The sequence below is a fragment of the Haemorhous mexicanus genome, chromosome 5 (assembly GCF_027477595.1).
Source record: "Haemorhous mexicanus isolate bHaeMex1 chromosome 5, bHaeMex1.pri, whole genome shotgun sequence".
Lineage (NCBI taxonomy): Eukaryota > Metazoa > Chordata > Aves > Passeriformes > Fringillidae > Haemorhous > Haemorhous mexicanus.
The window spans coordinates 33,810,138-33,815,727 of record NC_082345.1 but is presented as its reverse complement, the minus strand read 5'-3'; the positions used below and the strand labels follow the sequence as shown (position 1 = coordinate 33,815,727).

Below are 5,590 nucleotides of genomic sequence, written 5' to 3'. Positions count from 1 at the left end.
GGGTTTAAAGTTACCCATACAATACATGCTTCCTCTCCAGGGCAAATTCACTGAATCATATGAGAATAAAAATTTGTGGGAAACTTTGTATGGCTTCTCCTTGCAGATTATCAAAAATGTGTTCCTCTTTCACTTTTTGTGAGGCCTGTTTTTCAATGGGCTGTTTACTGCCTCAAATTCTAAAAATTCTCAAATTCACCTTCTCACACTGCTTTATGAATCTTAATCATTATTTTCTCCTCCAATTATGCCTTCAAAACAGATTTAGATCCCTTTTACGCAGCTCAGCAGAAGCCCATGCCACTGGCTTGGCACAGGAAGAGTTCCCATCAAGCTGAGCCATGTCTGAAGAAAATATCCAACAGACCATTTCCACTCAGGGAAGGTGGAAGCATGAAATGCTGATGGACAAAGCCAATTTGTTTGTAGCAACTTAAACATCATTTGAGACAACAGTTGGAGGTCCAAAATCAGGACAGGAACGGCCAAGGTGATTCTGGACTTGTTGGTAGGCCAGTGGGAGGACAAGAAATGAAACAAAACTACAGCACACAGTTCTTCGGCATGACAAAATTGGATTGATTGATAGGAACAACTGAGATCTGCAGCAGTGAGACTGATCTGGAGAACAAATAGGTTCAGCTAAGTGGTATAGCAGTGACTGGGAAATGAGCATCAAACAAAAAGGGTTTTATCAAAACTCTCAAAAAGTTTGCAGCAGGAAAGAACATCAGTGATGGTATTTTATTCTGTAGAGACACCTGAGTTAGACAAGGGCCACTGGAGTGATTAATCAGGTGAGAAACTTAATCTACCTTCCTAGGCAATGGGAGCTGGGAACTCTGTAGTACTGCCAAGGATAGTATTGCTGGGTAAAATGTTTGTTCAAGTCAGAAAAAGGCTGCATTGTTCTAGAAACAAAGAGTATGTTGTCCAGCTCTCCTACTGCAGTGCTCCCCTACACCTTTCTCAAAGCCACACCATGGAAGTAAAAATGGATCCTATCTGGGAGGCATTTGTCTTCTAAACAGCCCAGAAAAAATGGGGAGAATCTCCTTGAGACACAGGACATGTTTATGCCTGGGGCTGAGACCTTGCTTCCTTGGCAAGGGTTTTTTGCTGGCAAGAGACAAGAAAACACTGCAGGTAAGTAAAGCAGGAAATGGGTTCGGATCCACTAACCACATCACACCCATTTAGTCAGGTCCTGCTGTGTTCCTCCCTTAATACATCCAGGACAAAACCTCAACAAAACTGCCCTGAAGGAGCATCATGTGGACGAAGCCATGTGGTGCTGCTGCATGTGATGCAAGCGCTGCAGCTCTGCTGCTGAAGGACAAGGTTGCAGCAATGTGGGAGGCACGTGGGGCTCTGCCTGTGCTCCACTGGCCATGCCTACACAGGGACAACCTGCACTGCAGCAATATGGCAAGAGGGGTAGGGCAACGAACCAGACTCATCTTCCTCACTGTAGCATGGGCTAAATAAATCTACTTTTGTTACACTTTTTTGAACAATATTTTTCTTCATTGGGGCTTTCAATGTGAATAGAACAATTAGATCTGGGATATGTATTTCACAAAGAATTTTAGGAGAGTAGGATCAACTGTGACAATGAAGGTAGAAAAGAAAGGAGTTAGCAGGTAGGATATGAGAAATGTGAATTTTCTGGCTTAAAATTATTGCCATTTTTCCTTCTTGTTTTCTGCTAGCTCTCTTCCCAGTTGGCTTTGTGTCAATTGCTTTCTCTGTTCACTCCATCAGTCACTGTGTCGTAGATATTATATCAAATAAAACTGTCTGCAGTGGAGAATGCACACACTTCTGTTTTTATTGTTGTGAGAAAGTTAGTGTCAGTAATTGTCCCTTACCCAGTTTATCTGCCTCAGTGATCATTCCTTGACTAAAGTGAAAACTCTTGTTACAAACTTCCAATCCTATTCTTTCACCTTAGCATCATGATGAAAAGGACTCCACAGTTGCTACAGACATTCAAAAGTAGTTCTCATTAAAGATACTCTTAGGCATTTTTAAGAAGAGGACAGTGATTAAAAAAACTTTCCTTTGCCTTACAGGCTTTAAAAATCTCTCTTCTACATTAGTGGAAGAAATGGTTTTCTCCCCATCATAGATGATGGTCTTAATACTGGTTTGTTGCTGATTATATGTATATTTGCAGTTAAGCCACGCCATACATATATTTTTATATAATGTCAAAGTGATAAAAAAGATGTTTAGGACAAAGTTAAAATTATCCATGCTAAGATGGCAGAGTAGTTTGGCATATTGACCCTAAAGAGCAGTTCTGGAAAGTCTTTCTGATGGCACTGGCTTACATCAGTCATGTTTACAACTCATATGGAACTCCAGTCGGATCTTTGGGGCTCTCAGGACCACAAGGTCCCTGGGTGCAGTTACACAAAACCTATGACCCCTGAGGAGGTACATGCTGCATGGACTTAAAGCAGTGATCACAACATGGACCACCAGGACTATAGTTAGCCTGAGTAACATTCAGCTTCACATTAAGACCCCGAAATGTGGGTGCCTACTTATGTGTCAAAACTCCCACCACATTCATCAGACACCTAGACAGGCAGGACAGGGACACCCTGGGATGGACTGAGCTGCCCAGGAGTTGAGTATGTCCTATAAGTCATAAGTCCTTTCTACCAGCCTTCTGCAGATATTCAGGTGCTCTGAGCATCCTAAATGGCTTTGTGTGGGCAATTGAATTGCATCTCTAATGGCTGGTAAGCTGAATATCACTCTCAGCTCCAGTGAGACAGTGCTGATTAGATGTACCCTGACCATAAAGAGACCACAGAGGCAGGTACTTTAATCTCAATCTGGAACTCACCATTTAATTAGCAAGAAAAAATGCTAATGGCGATATCCATTTGTACATAATTACTTATTGGCCAGTATAGTCATTCAAGGAACCAGGGACTTTGCCTAAACCCAGCACTCAGACGTCTGTACTTGCCTCTGAATCTTAAGGCTACTATGCTATGTACTACCCATTGGACAAGGATGACATGTCTCTCCCTTCAGGATGAAGAGCCCTGTGCAACATTGGGAAATACTAGAAAAGTGTATAAAGAGGATCTTGTCTGTGACATCTAGCAGCCACAGTTTACATGTAGGTAGGATCTGTCTTCTGGACTTCTCTGTCCCCAGGACCTGCTAATGTAAAAGACACAGAGAGGAACAAGGCCAGGTCCAGCTCCCAAAGCTATCTATCAGGTTATACAGCTAAGATGCTGCCTCACTGATTAATTTGTTGGTCCCAGGAATCCACCACATAATCACAGACTCAGACAATATTTTTAATCATGTATCTGGTGCTAGGCAGAAATTCAGGGTCACATAGCACAGGCCTTTATATTTTACCTGTACCTATGTCAATGATTTGGGCTTGATTAAAACTTGATCTTCCAGAAAGGCATCCAGAGTATGTAACATATTTAACTTATTGCTTCTCCTGGAAACCTTTTTTGAAGGATGACTTCATGCTCATGGTTTAAAAAAAGTGCTCTCTTTTCTAAGTTGAATTTGTTCAGCTTGAGCTGAACACCTATTCATGTTACATTTTTATCTAGTAAGTTTGACAATAGTATTCCAAACAATTCTTCCATGATGGTTCTGGTAATCATTAACTAAGACATCTCTTAATCTCCTTTTTTAGTAAACTTTGATTTGTCCTTCCTCATCCTCACTGCAACTCAACTTTTCTAGCTCTGAGTGGTTACTGCACCCTCTTCCAATACGGCTGGCTCATTTTTAAACTGCCATCAGCTGACTGGCCTTTGTTTTGACCAAGGGTTTATGAAAAGGTTAGACCATGACAGGTCTTTGATGCATCAAGCATTGGCCAAAGGGTTGCTCAGGTTGTTCATCTGGAATAACTTGTTGCTTTCCTTTGCCTCGCTGATACCCTTGTCCTTTCCCAGGAGTGGAGACTTCTGAGCCCATGGCTAAGACAGAAGAGAGGAGAAAAAAAAGGAAAAGAAGCCCTCTAAAATTGGAGGGTGATCTGCATGACTCTTCAGGAAGGGAGCAACAAGCGCTGGTAGTAGAGGACACTGAGGGGCAGGAGTCCAGAAGAACTTGCAACAAAACCAAGAAAATAGCTTTGTTTTAGAGCTGATTATAATTTTTAAAGCTGGTGGAACTGAATGGTTTCTGATACAGATCTGCCTCCTTATTTCTCTGGTTTTAAGCTAAAGAACGAGTAGTATTACAGAGTGGAATTGCCACAATCAACCCCCATCCTATGGCTGCTAACAGGGAGTTAGCTGATGAAGTGCATTGGATGTACTTGGTGAAGTGGCAAAACAAGATAATGAAATTGTTGTTCACCCAGGCATGGGAAGATTTTGACTATAAGCCCAGCTCTGACTGTTCTTCTGCTTCCAAAAGTAACTTAAGCATGGTGCATTTCAGTTTGTTCAATATCTTTCTCTCCCACATTTATCTACCTCTGTAAAACCAAGACTTTAAAGTTATCATATCTTTCAATAAAGAGCCCTGAACCCACTTGTAATCTCTAGGCATTACTTTCGTCTCTTTCCTATTCTCTCAGATCAGCAGTGATGAGGGAATTAGGTGCAATGTGTCTGCCTAATTCCTGTGGATAAATATTCATCCTATATCCAGTTTTTCTCATGCTCTCCCATCCAAGTATAGACCAGGCCCATAATTGCCTACCCCCTGGCTACATGTCCCTAGGAATAGCTCTAGTTAGTAAATATTGTATTCACCCTGACACCCAAAATACCACCAGCATCTTTGATATGATACTGTGGGACAAAAATGGCAGGAATGTAAGAATCATTAGAGTGCAAGTTAAATGTTGTGCTTTCTAGAACAGGCACTTCATGCAGCTGCCAAAATAACTCTGCTGAAAAGCAGACCAGCATACCAATTTTCAGATTTTCAGATCTTACACTGTGCATACCAATGATTTGTAAATAATGTTTCACTTCTACAGCTGTATTATTATACATGCAAAATCTAAATTTATTTCAAGAAAAGACACCTAAACCTACCTTGTAAATAATTCAATCATGTAAACATACAGGAAGGTTACTGAGATCACAAAGGTTACTGATTTTAACTTTTGCCTATATGAGACAGAATAAACATTTTGTGTTTTACACAAACCATGCACTATGACGTCCATGCACCATGAACAAAGTTAATATTCCTCAAGGGTTTAATACATCAGACTTTAGTTAGTATGTCTTACTATGTCTAAGTAGAACATCAGTTTCATGTCTCACTATGCCTACTAAAACTAACAGGGTTAGTTTTGCTAGATTCAAGTCACCAACTTGGTGTCATGCCAACATCCACAATCACACTTTGGGTCAGAATGGGTCTTAAAGTTTTGTACCTCTCAACTTTTCATCATAAAGATACAGACAGTATTAATAGCTACCAGCATTTCCAGCATCCCACTGACTTCTGGAAGGGGATCCCCTGCAACATTCCAGAATTAATGTCTGCTGGGCACAGCCACCTTTTAAGTGCCAAGTGAGTTCCTGCAGGAAAGGGCTCACATCCAACATCCCATCTATCATGCAGA

The 5,590-nt window shown here is 41.1% G+C and overlaps 1 long non-coding RNA gene across 1 annotated transcript; it reads left to right on the top strand.

Annotated features, from left to right (window-relative positions):
* Positions 1–838: 838 nt before the first annotated feature.
* Positions 839–4,539, top strand: LOC132328101 (uncharacterized). Its single transcript, XR_009486684.1, has 2 exons — positions 839–1,146; positions 3,954–4,539. It is a non-coding gene; the product is annotated as an uncharacterized LOC132328101 (long non-coding RNA).
* The last annotated feature ends 1,051 nt before the right edge of the window (positions 4,540–5,590 follow it).